This window comes from Salvelinus fontinalis, chromosome 1, assembly GCF_029448725.1.
Source record: "Salvelinus fontinalis isolate EN_2023a chromosome 1, ASM2944872v1, whole genome shotgun sequence".
In the NCBI taxonomy this organism is placed as follows: domain Eukaryota; kingdom Metazoa; phylum Chordata; class Actinopteri; order Salmoniformes; family Salmonidae; genus Salvelinus; species Salvelinus fontinalis.
Genome location: NC_074665.1, coordinates 63,176,583 through 63,193,020, shown reverse-complemented (window position 1 = coordinate 63,193,020; position 16,438 = coordinate 63,176,583). Strand labels below are relative to the sequence as shown.

General features: G+C 44.5%; 1 protein-coding gene across 2 annotated transcripts in view; it reads left to right on the top strand.

Annotated features, from left to right (window-relative positions):
* Positions 1-3,559: 3,559 nt before the first annotated feature.
* LOC129859544 (leucine zipper putative tumor suppressor 2 homolog) overlaps positions 3,560-16,438 on the top strand; it is an 86,296-nt gene continuing 73,417 nt past the window's right edge. For both annotated transcript variants that reach the window (XM_055929434.1, XM_055929442.1), the window contains exon 1: positions 3,560-3,981. The gene's annotated coding sequence lies outside the window, so the exon portion shown is untranslated. The remainder of the gene's footprint in view (positions 3,982-16,438) is intronic.

Sequence of the window (16,438 nt, the reverse complement as noted above, 5' to 3'; positions counted from 1 at the left end):
TACAATCACCATAGACAAACATTGGCATGACCTTACTGAAGAGCCCAGTGACTTTCAACGTGTCACCATCAAAGGATGCCACCTTTCCAACAAGTCAGTTCGTCACATTTCTGCCCTGCTAGAGCTGCCCTGGTCAACTGTAAGTGCTGTCATTGTGAAGTGGAAACGTCTAGGAGCAACAACGGCTCGGTGGAAGGCCACACAAGCTCACAGAACAGGACAGCCGAGTGCTGAAGCGTGTAGCATGTAAAAATTGTCTATCCTCAATTGCAACACTCAGTACCGAGTTCCAAACTGCCTCTGGAAGTAACATCAGCACAAGAACCGTTCATCGGTTGCTTTATGAAATGGAAACCCCGTTCTCCGGAGTGATGAATCACGCTTCACCATCTGGCAGTCTGACGAACGAATCTGGGTTTGGCGGATGCCAGGAGTACACTATCTGCCCCAATGCACTGTAAAGTTTGGTGGAGGAGGAATAATGGTCTGGGGCTGTTTTTCATGGTTGGGACTAGGCCCCTTAGTTCCAGTGAAGGGAAATCTTAACGCTACAACATCAATGACTTTCTAGATGATTCTGTGCCTCGAACTTTTTGGCAACAGTTTAGGGAAGGCCCTTTCCTGTTTCAGCATGACAATGCCCCAGTGCACAAAGCGAGGTCCATACAGAAATGGTTTGTTGAGATCGGTGTGGAAGAACTTGACTGGCCTGCAAAGAGCCTCTGCCCCAATGCACTGTAAAGTTTGGTGGAGGAGGAATAATGGTCTGGGGCTGTTTTTCATGGTTGGGACTAGGCCCCTTAGTTCCAGTGAAGGGAAATCTTAACGCTACAACATCAATGACTTTCTAGATGATTCTGTGCCTCGAACTTTTTGGCAACAGTTTAGGGAAGGCCCTTTCCTGTTTCAGCATGACAATGCCCCAGTGCACAAAGCGAGGTCCATACAGAAATGGTTTGTTGAGATCGGTGTGGAAGAACTTGACTGGCCTGCAAAGAGCCATGACCTCAACCCCATTGAACACGTTTGGGATTAATTGGAATGCCTACTGCGAGCCAGGCCTAATCGCCCAACAGCAGTGCCCAACCTCACTAATGCTCTTGTGATGAATTGAAGTCCCCGCAGCAATGTTCCAACATATAGTGGAAAGCCTTCCCAGAAGAGTGGAGGCTGTTAAAGCAGCAAAGGGGGGACTCATTTTGGAATGAGATGTTTGACAAGCAGGTGTCCACATTTTTGTCAATGTAGTGTATATGTACATATCTACCTCAATTACCTCACAACCCTGCACATGAACTCGGTACTGGTACCCCGTGTATATAGCCAAGTTATGTGTTATTATTAAATTAAATTAAATTCTCTCTGCATTGTTGTGAAAGGCCTGTAAGTAAGCATTTCACTGTTAGTCTACAGCTGTTGTTTACGAAGCATGTGACAAATAACAGTTTAGTTTATTTGAGTAGGTCTCCAGTCATTGGATACAAATTGTGCATACCACACTTGCATTTTGTTCAACAGCATCAGTGTGTTGCAAAAGTCACATCACAACCACATAACCAACCGCAAAAGAAAGAAATGCGGATATAGTATCGGTCAAATGAGACGCTACCCCCACTCAGTGTGCTGTATGGAAGAAGCATTAGATGGACTGAGCTCCAAGCTATATGATCAAATATACACACTCTATCACAAGCCCAACTGACTGCCCAAGGCAATTACTTTCATTAGTTGGTGCACACACACACACACACCTGCCTGTGCATGCACGCACACACACACCCACACTAACTGTAAATGCAGCAGGAAATGTATGCTATACATGTTGGCAGAGTCACAGATTAATAAATGAACAGTTAAAAAACCACAACTGCTGCGGTTCAAAACTGAACGAGAGTCCTGCCCACAACCCTCATCATCAGTCAGTCCTGTAAATACACTCTGAGGGTGCTTCCCAAATGACACCATAGTCCCTATTTAGTGCACTACTTTTGACCAAAGCTCTATGGATTCTGGTACAAATGTGTGCGCTACATAGGGAATGAAGTGTCATAAGGCCTCACCTAATGTAGTAGAATGCACAGAGAGGCTGTTGGGGAGAATGCAGCGGCTGCACTCCATCAGTGCATCTAATTTCAGCTGTGAATTATCTTAGCACAGGAGCAGTACACTGGCTGGTGGAGGAGAGGAAAGAGGGAGGTGGAAGAGGAGAGGTGGGGATTATAGCCTTGGAGAATGGGGAAGGAGAGGGAGGTGGTGGGTGAGAAAGGGGGAATAGATGGGAAGAGGGTGATCAGAGAAGTGGGGGTAATGTTCTTGGCAGCAATTCAGTTTATAAATGCGTACAGTTTACACAAACAGAGAAAGAGAGAGGGAGAGAGAGAAAGAGCAAGAGAGAGATAGAGAGAGAGAGCAAGAGAGAGTGAGAGAGCAAGAGAAAGTGAGAGGGAGGTAGAGGGTCATTCAGAGTACAACAGTGATAGGGGTCTCAGGTTTCAGTCAGGCTATAGACTGGTACTGGACCTCACGTGTAGAGGTATGAACCGGACGCTATCAATTGAGCAATGACTTAAGAACCATTCAATTATAAAAAATAATGGATGTTATCTATATGAAGGCATAGTATGGCCTCTACCTTGGGGTCTGAACCTTTATGGCACAGTAACAAGGTTACTGGTTCAAGCAACGTTCCAAATGTTCTCCATGAATTGATACAATAGACACCACTCACCATGAATCATCAAACAGGGGATCATGTCAATTCAATTCAAGGGGCTTTATTGGCATGGGAAACATATGTTAACATTGCCAAAGCAAGTGAAGTAGATAATATACAAAAGTGAAATAAAAAATAAAAATGAACAGTAAACATTACACTCACAGAGGTTCTAAAATAATAAAGACATTACAAATGTCATGTTATGTATATATACAGTGTAACGATGTACAAATGGTTAAAATACAAAAGGGAAAATAAAGAAAGAAATGTCCCTCTGTGTAATGTTGACTGGCATAACAACCTTTTCCCACCAACCTCTGGACGATAAGGCCCTAAGGGCAAGGAGCAGTACATACTGTACAGCCTCACCATCTCTGACACTAAACCCATTCAGACACAACGACGGCTCTGTTTCAAAGCTCAGTCAGAGAGGTAGTGTAGTGCTAAGAGGAATTAGCTACCAATTGAGTTTCTATAGGCTAGTTCGTGAGGGGACAGGAATCAGGATTTCCTCTGGAATAGGCTGTGACCCAAAGTGTTTCTAACCCAGTCAGGATATGGCCACTGACTAAAGAATCTGACTCAAGAGATCTCACAGACTGTGACAGACCATAGCCCAGTGGGACATTTTACACACCACTATTTGATATACATTGCATTGTATGTTAACACATACGCTAGCAAATAGACTATTTATATGACAAAGGACACATGATCTTTGAAGCAAAGTGGTCGACAGTAAAATGATGTAAGGGATTGTTTCTGACAAGCAAAGGAACACCGGCCGTCTGAATAGCCCCTATGATACCGTCTCCTATCCCCTTCCCTCCACCGTCCTAAAACGTGTCACTCCAGATCAGCGTTCGAGCCACGACGAGAGCAGCAAGTTCGCCCGCGCTGCTCCATTCTGCTCCGTTCGTTTCCCTCCGTCTGCCGGTGGCGCTGAACCGCTGCAGCACGCATCCCGGACGTTGGGGGCTGGCATACTGCGCGCGAGAGAGAACAGAATGAGAGAAAAGGACGGGACCATTTGAGATTGTTGCAAATCTGTTTCTCTTCCAAGCGGACGTGTTCCGTACAGAGAGAAGAGAGGACGAGAGTGAGCAAGATGAGAAAGGGAAGACTGAGTTTCAACTCGTGAAAGAAAGGGGGAAATTAGGCGGGAATACCTGTTATATCAAGGAAAGAACTTACTTTAATATTACACCCAAGCCACATCTGGAAATAGTCGTTCCTCGGACGTTCTCTGCAAGGAGCAGCTCGAGGTGAGTTTCTTGGATTTTAGGCTACTAAACTATCAGCAATGTATCCGAGTTGGTGCATACGGAATGGATGCTGTTCTGCATAAAATGTTGGTTATTTCTGAAGTAGCCTAGGGCCCAGAGCACATCATGGTGAGGATTGTTTCGCTGTCATGTAGCAAACTTATTTTTAAAGCGTGAGGTGCTCGTAGTCGGGTTCTTTATAGTTTTCACCTTTTTAAAGCAGTAGCCTATATTTTAAGTTTTGATTGTTTGCGGGCCTGTTTCGTGTCATTCCAGTGACACGGTTGTGTTGTGTTGTGAACAGCAATGTTTTATGCTATTGACATTACATACAGTGGAACGGACAGGCTCCAGCTACAGTCACACATCAGGAGCTGAGCTCACATGATGCAGCCATATCTGAACAGCTGTTGTAGACAAATCATCCATACTAAAAACATGCAGGACCCGAAGCTATTTTACACTGTTTCAAATGTTACTGTCACTTTACAGTAGGTAATAATATCCATCACAATGGCTGCGTTAACTTAGGCAGCCCAATTCAGATCTTTTCTCAATAATAATTGGTCTTTTGCCCAATCAAACCAGTTATTTCGCCAATCATTGGGCAAAAGATCAGAGCTGGGCAGCATGTGTAAACACAGCCATAGCCTACTCAGTTAAGTCTGTTCTGTTTAGATCAGTGGAAAGAGTGTCTGTCTCTAAAATGATTCAAGACTTGACTGATCTATTGATCTAGTCATTGATTGGTTGATTTGACATTTCTGCTTCTTGAGATTTGATACCGTGTCTATTCAATGTCTTAATTAATTGACAAGAGTTCAAATCAAATTGTATTGGTCACATACACATGGTTAGCAGATGTTAATGTGAGTGTAGCGAAATGCTTGTGCTTCTAGTTTTAACGGTGCAGTAATATCTAACAAGTAATCTAACAATTTCCCAACAACTACCTAATACACAAATCTAAAGGGAAGAATAAGGATATGTACATATAAATATATGGATGAGCGGCATAGGCATGGTGCAATAGATGGTATAAGGTACAGTATATACATAATAGATGAGTAATGAAAGCTATATTAACATTATTAAAGTGCCATTGTTTAAAGTGACTAGTGATCCATTTATTAAAGTGGCCAGTGATATGAGTCTCTATGTAGGCAGCAGCCTCTCTGAGTTAGTGATTGCTGTTTAGCAGTCTGATGGCCTTGAGATAGAAGCTGTTTTTCAGTCTCTCGGTCCCAGCTTTGATGCACCTGTACTGATCTCGCCTTCTGGATGGTAGCGGAGTCAGCAGGCAGTGGCTCGGGTGGTTGTTGTCCTTGATGATATTTTTGGCCTTCCTGTGACATAGACTGCACCATCCTCTGCAGAGCCTTGTGGTTGAGGGAGGTGCAGTTGCTGTACCAGGCAGTGATACAGCCCGACAGGATGATCTTGATTGTGCATCTGTAAAATTTTGTCAGGGTTTTAGGTGACAAGCCAAATTTCTTCAGCCTCCTGAGGTTGAAGAGGCGCTCTTGTGGGGCTGAGCATGCACTCTTGTGGGGCCCCAGTGTTGAGGATCAGCGAAGTGGAGATCTTGTTTCCTACCTTCACCACCTGGGGGCGGCCTGTCAGTAAGTCCACGACCCAATTGCACTGGGTGGGGTTGAGACCCCCACTTGGAGGGTACTATGGTGTTGAATGCTGAGCTGTAGTCAATGAACAGCATTCTTATATAGGTATTTCTCTTGTCCAGTTATGTACAAATCTCACATATTTCTCAGCATATTTCCGGGATTCTGATGCCATTTCATGTGTCTTCACTTAGTCTCTTAGACTGCCGTGTGTCTCTGTGGAGCAGGAATTTTGGGTAATTGTAGGGCTGTCCCTGACAATTATTTTTTTGTTGTCAACCGAAAGTCGTCTGTTCTGTTGACCAATCGATTGTTTGAAATTCTTTAACGTGTATTTTTCCATATATAGACACACCTATGTGTTTTAATAAAATCAACTATATGCTTGTCTGATGCTTTAAGCGAACTGTTTGATGAAATAAGACACAAATGACTCAAGAGGGAGTCAGATATCAGGATAACTAGAGGTAAAACAAAACAACGTATTAACCTGACCCGACCATCGTTCTCCTACTCCTGCTGGCTTTCTACTCTCCTGATTTTGCCGGTAATAGGCTACATGAGGAGTTGGCAACCTTTCTCATGTGGAATGGCAATTTATCTTACAATTTCTACCGATCTGCGTGCCAGTTATGGTTTTCATATACACATCTTCGTATCTCAAAATCATTGTCATGTGGTTAATCAAAATTCTATCCAAATTGAAATGAAAATTATACAAACCTAAAAAGTAATTTATGTTGCCATTGCCAACTATGTAAAAATAGCATACATAAAGCCAACAAATAAAAACATTGCAGGTAGAAAATATCCTGATAAAAATACATATCCTATAAATCACATTGGCTACACATGGCTTGTCAGCAACAAACTTGAAACATTGTATCAACTATCAACTTGGGTCCAGCCTAAAGCTTGCACTAGCAAACTTGCAACATTGTATAAAATATTCTGGGCCCTCAAAGTTTCCCAAGCCAGTGAGCTCGGGACAGATACAGCTGTAGGCTATTTGTGCAAGGGATAAGAGCTAATCAGGTAGACCTATTTTATGATGTTTCCACCAAATCAGAGCATGACATTTTTTTCCTTCGCGCTGAGTGGTTATCGAAAGGGAGAGAGATGGAAAGATTTTTCAAATACATTGAGGAACCATTGTCATTCTCAATGGATGTAAAAACAGATTTTGTTTGCTTGCTGATTGAGGTGAAGAAAACATTACTTTGAGAAGCTCCACAGCTCATTAGTGGTGATGCGTTAAGCCAATCAGTAATACTATCAAATCCAACATTTGCACGCAGGCCAGGTAGTCTATAGGCCTACTTCTATGTGCAATCCGGTGCGCGTCCTTACTCAACATTGACAGTACATTTACATTACATTTAAGTCATTTAGCAGACGCTCTTATCCAGAGCGACTTACAAATTGGTGCATTCACCTAATGACATCCAGTGGAACAGCCACTTTACAATAGTGCATCTAAATCTTTTAAGGGGGGGGGGGGGGCAGAAGGATTGCTTTATCCTATCCTAGGTATTCCTTGAAGAGGTGGGGTAGCACTCCAAACAAAATACGATGACTAAATTCACAAAACTCATAAATGGAATGAAATAAACCAAAACGTGTTTCTCACAAGTGTAGCGCTCTGTAAACAAAGTGTCCACTCTGACAAGGAGAACGGCAAAAGACTGGAATAATAATATTTAGAATGCATTAACAGAAATGACCACAACCAAGCAAACATTGTAGATCAGAAATTATAGGAATTAACTGTAAATGTACTACTGGTTATATATGTAGTGGGGAATAGATAGACACCAACAATCAAGGCAAACATTTCACACAATGAAGTCATAAAATAATGAATGTGCACAAATTGGCGGGAGAGAGCCCATTCTGGAGAGAGTTGTGCATTTTAGCCACACTCCCCTTTTTCATGGACCGTGCCATTCACACGGCCTCCTCAATGGATTAGATCTCTGAGATCGGCGCAAATCAGACAGGTGTCTCGTGTGCCAAAATATATTGCTTGACTAAAAATTATCTTGGTTGACCAACAGCCTATTGACCAAACAATCGAACAGTCCGCTAATTGCGGTCAGCCCTAGGTAATAATGTGCTGAGCTGTGCTGTCTGTCTTTGGCTCTACACAGCTGTTTCAGTGTGGGGTTTGTCTTCCCTACCCACCCCACTGGCATCCCCTGTCTGGGAAAACACACACGAATGCAAGCGCACATAGGCACACACACACACACACACACACACACACACACACACACACACACACACACACACACACACACACACACACACACACACACACACACACACACACACACACACACACACACACACACACACACACACACACACACACACATATGCAGAAATGCATGTGCAGACACACACACACACACACACACACACACACACACACACACACACACACACACACACACACACACACACACACACACACACTCATTCCCGCTAATACCCATATCGTCAGAGTCTTGGCAGGACATTCCCTGTCTGACTCTCATGCCATCCCCAGTTGTTTAAGGGTGTCTGACTGTCTGCTGAAGGAACAATAATGTCTAACACACAAATGGGAGGGAGGGAGAGAGAAAAAGAAAGAGAGAGAGAAAGAAGGGGGGAGAGAGAAAGAGAGAGGGCTGAGAAGGGAGAGTGAGCAGAGAGAAAGAAAGAGAGAGAAGGGGGCAGAGAGAAAGAAAGAGAGAGAGAAAGGCGGCATGGAAAGTGATAGAGGATATATCGATGAAAGCTGCTGGCAGAGAGAGTAAGTGAGAGAGAAGATGGAGAGTGAGAAAGAGAGAGAGAGAATGGGGGCGTGAGAGAGGGCAGAGATAGGGTTAAGTTGTGACACCGTAGAGACATCTTTGTTTTATGCTCTCAATGCCTGTTTTAATACAGTGTATGGATCAGGATCAGCTGTGAGCAGAATTGGAAATGCTGCTGCTCTGATTGGACCATAAATAATAGGGATGTAACGATTCAATGATACGCATTGGTCCCCAATTCAAATGTTTAAGATACAAGTCCATCGGTCGCGGACCCAATACCGATCCAAATGTAGCATGCATCCGTCAGAAAATCAATCCAAACGTTACGAATCACCGGTTCACATTTTTGTTGTTGTTCATATTACATTATTTCTACCTTCCAAAAATACCTCTCATCTTTTGTGACAGCTGATGCGTCATATCTGCTTCAATGTCGATCTGCATGTAACTGTTGACATTCATTGATGTACAAGTAATTTTGCAATATCAATAGCCTAGTCAAACTGCGCACTGTGCCCAGCTACACACGCTGACCAACGCGAGGTATGCAGCCTGTTCCTGATCTTGTCCATCTGCACAGCACATTCAAATGCTAAAATGGCTTGCGTGATATTAGGCTTTATTAGTTTAGTGACAACCTATGTAATTTGCTAGGTTACTGTTATTCGTGTGCTGTTGAAAATGGTGTTTTACCGGAATAAAATTAAGGTACCAGAGCCATAACTTAATTCCACGAATTACGATGGAGTTGAGCAACGACTATTGTTGTCACATAAAATTAATTAATTAAATTTTTATCAAAATCTACTGATGTCAGCAGCCAAAGAATAGCCCGCAATTGAACAGAACAATGTCGTGTGTAATTGCGGGCTATTCTTTGGGTGCTGAAAACCTGAAATCCTGGAGTTGAGTTTAATCGGCTAACTGCTGAACTGAGCATACAATAGTTTTTATTTTGATTGTTCAGGTTCAACAATAGTTTGGGTAATTTTGCTTTAAACAATCAGTGTATACGGTCATTTTTAGATATACAATTGAAGTCAGAAGTTTACCTTAGCCAAATACATTTAAACTCAGTTTTTCACAATTCCTGACATTTAATCCTAGTAATAATTCCCTGTTTTAATTCAGTTAGGATCAACACTTTATTTTAAGAATGTGAAATGTCAGAATAATAGTAGAGAGAATGATTTATTTCAGCTTTTATTTCTTACATCACATTCTCAGTGTGTCAGAAGTTTACATACACTCAATTAGTATTTGATAAAATTGCCTTTAAATTGTTTAACTTGGGTCAAACGTTTCAGGTAGCCTTCCACAAGCTTCCCACAATAAGTTGGTGTAACGGCTTCCGAAGAGGAGGAGCAGGGTTTGAACCAAAATGCAGCGTTTGAAGTCGACATAATATTTATTTACAAAACGGAAAACACGACAACACTTTAACAAACTACAAAACAATAAACGACGTAGACAGACCTGGACGACGAACTTACATGAAACACGAAGAACGCATGAACAGGGAAACTGACTACATAAAAGAACGAACATACAAACAAACCGAAAACAGTCCCGTGTGGCGTAACGACAAACACAGACACAGGAGACAACCACCCACAACAAACAGTGTGAAAACACCTACCTTAATATGACTCTCAATCAGAGGAAATGAAAACCACCTGCCTCTAATTGAGAGCCATACCAGGTCACCCTTTAAACCAACATAGAAACAGAAAACATAGACTGCCCACCCAAACTCACGTCCTGACCAACTAACACATACAAAAACTAACAGAAAACAGGTCAGGAACGTGACAGTTGGGGGAATTTTGGCCCATTCCTCCTGACAGAGCTAGTGTAACTGAGTCAGGTTTGTACGCCTCCTTGCTCCCACACGCTTTTTCAGTTCTGCCCACAAATTTTCTGTGGAATTGAGGTCAGGGCTTTGTGATGGTCACTCCAATACCTTGACTTTGTTGTCCTTTTTGCCACAACTTTGGAAGTATGCTTGGGGTCATTGTCCATTTGGAAGACCCATTTGCGACCAAGCTTTAACTTCCTGACTGATGTCTTGAGATGTTGCTTCAATATATCCACATACATTTTCCTCCTCATGATGCCATATAGTTTGTGAAGTGCAGCAGTTCCTCCTGCAGCAAAGCACCCCCACAACATGATGCTGCCACCCCCGTGCTTCACGGTTGGGATGGTGTTCTTCGGCTTGCAAGCCTCCCCCTTTTCCCCCCTAACATAATGATGGTCATTATGGACAGACAGTTATATTTTTGTTTCATCAGACCAGAGGACATTTCTACAAAAAGTACGATATTTTTCCCATGTGCAGTTGCAAACTGTAGTCTGGCTTTTTTATGGCGGTTTTGGAGCAGTGGCTTCTTCCTTGCCTAGCAGCCTTTCAGGTTATGTCGATATAGGATTCGTTTTTACTGTGGATATAGATACCTTTGTACCTGTTTCCTTCAGCATCTTCACAAGGTCATTTGCTGTTTTTTTAGGATTGATTTGCACTTTTCGCACCAAAGTACGTTCATCTCTAGGAGACAGAACGCGTCTCCTTCTTGATCGGTATGACGGCTGCGTGGTCCCATGGTGTTTATATTTGTGTACTATTGTTTGTACAGATGAATGTGGTACCTTCAGGAGTTTGGAAATTGCTCCCAAGGATGAACCAGACTTGTGGAGGTCTACAATTTATTTTCTGAGGTCTTGGCTGATTTCTTTTGATTTTCCCATGATGTCAAGCAAAGAGACACTGAGTTTGAAGGGAGTCCTTGAAATATCCACAGGTACACCTCAAATTGACTCAATTGATGTCAATTAGCCTGTCAGTAGCTTCTAAAACCATGGAATTTTCCAAGCTGTTTAAAGGCACAGTCAACTTAGTGTATGTAAACTTCTGACCCACTGTAATTGTGATACAGTGAATTATAAGTGAAATAATCTGTCTGTAAACAATTGTTGGAAAAATTACTTGTGTCATGCACAAAGTAGATGTCCTAACCGATTTACCAAAACTATAGTCTGGTAAGACATTTTTGGAGTGGTTGAAAAACAAGTTTTAATGACTCCAACGTAAGTGTATGTAAACTTCCAACTTCAACTGTACATGGTAAAGTTGAGAATTTCATAACGAGGACAGAAATCACTTTGCAAGGTGCACTTAGTGGCCAAAGGGAGAGGAGAAGAGAAGATTATTCCGTAAACACTTCCAAACAATTTTCAGATGATGGTGAAATCCAAAGCTGTGCTATATATTCATTGGCTATGTCATAGCTTATTTGTAAATTATAAATATTGATACATTACTAGCTCAAACACTTAATTTGCAATACTGACAAGTTCATTAGTGGGTGATGGTGATTTCAGAACCAAATTGGGGGGGTTGTCACGAATCCCACCGAAGGCGGTTCCTCTTCCTGTTCAGGCGGTGCTCGGCGGTCGTCGTCACCGGTCTACTAGCTGCCACCGATCCCTTTTTCCCTGTTCGGTTGGTTGAGTCTTATTGTTTTCACCTGTTCCTTGTTAGGTTGTAATTAGGGCTATTTAAGCTGGCATGCCCGCTTGCTATTGTGCGGGCTTGTTTCTTCTGTTATGTTGTGGTGGATTGTATTTTGTTGTATTTACGCCGTACTGTCGTGGGTCCTGGTTTGGGCCGATCGGGGTTTTATGCGCCTAGTGTGTTGGCGTGACCGTGTCAGTACCAGTATTAAATACGTTTGTCCTAACCTTCTGCTCTCTGCGCCTGATTCCTGCACCCTCGCGTTACAGAAGCCCGCACCACAATGGAGTCAGCAGGAGCAGCGGCCACCCCTCTTCCATCTATGGAGAAGCGAGTCCTCCATCATACAACCATCCTCCATCGTATTGGGTCTGCGATGGACCAGATGATGGAGCGAATGGAGCGATGGGAGAGGAGTGGTCTCCCTACCTCCCCCTCAGTTCTGCCTTTGACGACTCAACCCATTCCTCCGGCGGCGTCCGGCTATAGCGCAATTCGTCTCGCACCCCCGAGGGAGTACGATGGAGCAGCTGCTGGGTCCCAGGGCTTTTTGCTCCAGCTCGAGCTATACCTGGCTACCGTTCGTCCGGCCCCCTCGGGTGAAGACTGTGTGAGCGTCCTCGTCTCCTGCCTGACGGGTAGGGCCCTGGAGTGGGCCAACGCAGTTTGGAATGGCCCAGACTCCGCTCGGGACCACTACCCAGAGTTCACCCGCCGTTTCCTGGCCGTGTTCGACCACCCTCCTGAGGGCCGAGCGGCGGGTGAACGGCTGTTCCACCTTAGGCAGGAGAGGAGGAGGGTGCAGGACTTCGCGCTGGAGTTCCAGACCTTGGCTGCTGGCGCGGGGTGGAATGACAGGGCCCTGATGGACCACAACCGGTGCAGCCTCCGGGAGGAGTTCCGCAGGGAGCTAGCTTGTCGGGACACCACTCTCTCTCTCTCACGGTGAACTTATAGACATGTCTATTCGGCTGGACAACCTGCTAGCTGCCCGCGGGCGTTCAGAAAGGGCCCTGTCAGTTCCATCTCCTGGACTTCCCGCTCCCATTCCGATGGAGTTAGGGGGGGCTGCAGCGAGGGGGACCGGAGGAGGAGGCTCCTCCCGTACCAGCTGTGGTCGGAGAGGGCACACTTCCGACCGGTGCTGGAGGAGATCGTCTGGGAGTCGAGAGGGCAGGCAGAACACTTCTCGGTCACCCCAGGTGAGTCAGCACCAAACTCACCCAGAGCTCCCTGTTGGTCACATGTTTTTATAAATGTATTTTTCTGAGTTTTCTCCCTCTCTCCAGCATAAGGCGCTAGTCGATTCAGGCGCAGCTGGGAACTTTATGGATCGCGGACTCGTCCATAGGTTGGGGGTTCCGCTGGTACCGATAGATCCTCCCTTTTCCGTGCACTCCTTAGATAGCCGACCGTTAGGGTCAGGGCTGGTCAGGGAGGCCACGGTTCCACTGGACATGGTAATGCAGGGGGATCATAGGGAGCGGATTCGTCTCTTCCTTATCGATTCACCTGCGTTTCCGGTGGTGCTGGGGGTTCCTGGCTGGCAAATCACAATCCCAGTATTTCATGGAAACAGGGGGCTCTAAAGGGGTGGTCAGATGAGTGTTCAGGTAGGTGTATAGGAGTTTCCATCGGTGCTACGTCGGTGGAGAGTCCAGACCAGGTTTCCAATGTGCGCATTCCCTCAGAATATGCCGATTTGGCTATCGCCTTCTGTAAGAAGAGTGCGACTAAATGACCACCTCATCGACGAGGGGATTGCGTGATAAACCTCCAGGAAAACGCTGCACTTCCCAGGAGTCACGCATTGTCACAGGAGGAGATACTGGCTATGGAGACATATGTCACGTAATCTCTGAGACAGGGGTACATTCGGCCCTCCATGTCACCCGTCTCCTCGAGTTTCTTTTTTGTGAAGAAAAAGGAGGGAGGTCTGTGTCCGTGCATTGATTATCACTACGGCGGTGGAATCATTTCACGGAGCGCGTTTCTTCTCGGAACTGGACCTCAGGAGCGCGTATAATCTGGTGCGTATTCGGGGGGGAGATGAGTGGTAAACCGCGTTTAGTACCACATCAGGCCACTATGAGTACCTTGTCATGCCGTATGGGTTAAAGAATGCTCCAGCTGTCTTTCAATCCTTCGTAGACGAGATTCTCAGGGACCTCCACGGGCAGGGTGTGGTGGTGTATATTGATGATATCCTGATCTATTCCACTACACGCGCCGCGCATGTGTCCCTGGTGCGCAAGGTACTTGGGTGACTGCTGGAGCATGACCTGTATGTTAAGGCTGAGAAATGTGTGTTCTCCAAACGAGCTGTCTCCTTCCTGGGTTATCGCATTTCCACCTCGGTAGTGGTGATGGAGTGTGACCGTGTTAAGGCCGTGCGTAATTGGCCGACCCCGACCACGGTAACGGAGCAGCGGTTCTTAGGGTTTGCCAATTACTACAGGAGGTTTATCCTGGGTTTTGGCCAGGTGGCCAAAACCTCACTGCTGAAGGGGGGGCCGGCGCGCTTACAGTGGTCGGCAGCAGCAGACAGGGCTTTCAAGCGGTTGAAGGCGCTGTTTGTTGACGCTCCTGTGTTGGCGCAACCGGACCCCGCTTTAGCGTTCATAGTGGAGGTGGACGCATCCGAGGCTGGGGTTGGAGCCGTGCTATCACAGCGCTCGGGTACGCCACCAAAGCTCCGCCCCTGCGCTTTCTTTTCGAAGAAGAGAGAGAGAGAGCGAGAGAGAGAGAGAGAGAGAGAGAGAGAGAGAGAGAGAGAGAGAGAGAGAGAGAGAATTACTGCACCTGTGTGATGCACATTTAAAAATGCATTTGCAGCCATCTGGCGTTTAAATGAAGATAAAGTAGCCTACAGTAATTTATACAGCGATGATGGTGAGTGCTAGAAGCTATACAGATGGTAAAGCTGAGTAACTATATAATATGACTCATTGGGTCAGGAAAGTACTCTCACAGGTTACATTAATTCAGGTAAATGTACAAGCAGTAGGTGAACATAAGCCAAATGCTAACTTTTGTCATCATTCCCTTAACATTTTCCATTCCCAATCATTTGCTTTTGTAATGATGTAAAATCTGATAACATTTTGCTGGGTTCTGACATAATACCCTAGGGGTCTGCAGAGGTACTGCAGGGGATGCATGTTTTTTTGTTTATTTTTGTAGAAAAATATATCTGTTTTCTGTTTTCTGACTCTGGGAAAGTAATTAAATGGCTTAATTGCCAAAATCTCAGACTATCCTTTTAATAACAGGCTCCCGAGTGGCACAGCGGTCTTGGGCACTGCACCTCAGTGTAAGAGCAGTCACTGGTTCAAATCCAGGCTCCATCACAGCTGGCTGTGATTGGGAGTCCCATAGGTATTTTATTCGGTATCTCTTGATTTCTATGTACTGTATATTTTTTTATCTGTGCTATGATCTCTTACATAGATTCTGAACCTTTATAATGGCAAATTATCAACAGATTGTGATAAATATGTTATTATGTTATTGATTGAGTGACTATGGCTTTCCAGGTCTCCAAACAGTGCTATTTGTGGGTTAATTTTAGAACAATGTTATGACTTTTTAGCCACTCTTGAACCACTCCAGATAGCATTTCTTAGCAGATTCGTCTGAGGAGAGTCTTATAACATCTCAACTTGTTTACAAATGCTTTGTTCTACTACTGTCAAAAACGGTTTTGTGTGTGTGTGTGTGTGTGTGTGTGTGTGTGTGTGTGTGTGTGTGTGTGTGTGTGTTTGTGTGTGTGTGTGTGTGTGTGTGTGTGTGTGTGTGTGTGTGTGTGTGTGTGTGTGTGTGTGTGTGTGTGTGTGTGTGTGTGTGTGTGTGTGTGTGTGTGTGTGTGTGTGTGTGTGTGTTTGTGTGCGTGTGTATAAATCTGACTGACTGCCTGTCTCCTCTCCCGCTCCGTGCTGAGGTTGTGCCCTTTGAGAACATTCTGACAGCACCCTTCAGACTGACAGGGACACACAAACATACACACACACAGATCTCTGTACCCCCTGTTAGGAGCAGTAATCGTTGGGTACCTGACTAGAGACATGACCTCTGTTTTGCTCTGTTATTCGGAAGGTAAACACTACTGTAGCTCTGGAGAATAATGAAGGGAGTCAAAGACAAGTTCACTAAATACCACGGATGTATCCCGGTACTCTTAAGCGGCTTCCTTTTCTTGTGTCCTTCCCTTCATCTATACTGAGATACAGTAGTTTAAGATGAAGAAGATTGCCTTGCAGAATATAGTAGAAGAGTGTCTTAATGTCAGTGGGTTGAAACTCAATCAATAGCACAGATGGTGCTGTAAATGCATTTGTAAGAGGACCGAGAATCAATGCTGTGTGTAATGACCAGAAAAATAGGCTTGTATACAGTATGATGGAATTAAGTAGATCACATTAGGCTCCTGAGTGCTGACATTTGCCAACAACTCCATATAGCTATCAATCAATATAATTGAATTTCTACAACATTATAAGAATATTACAAATATATTTTTT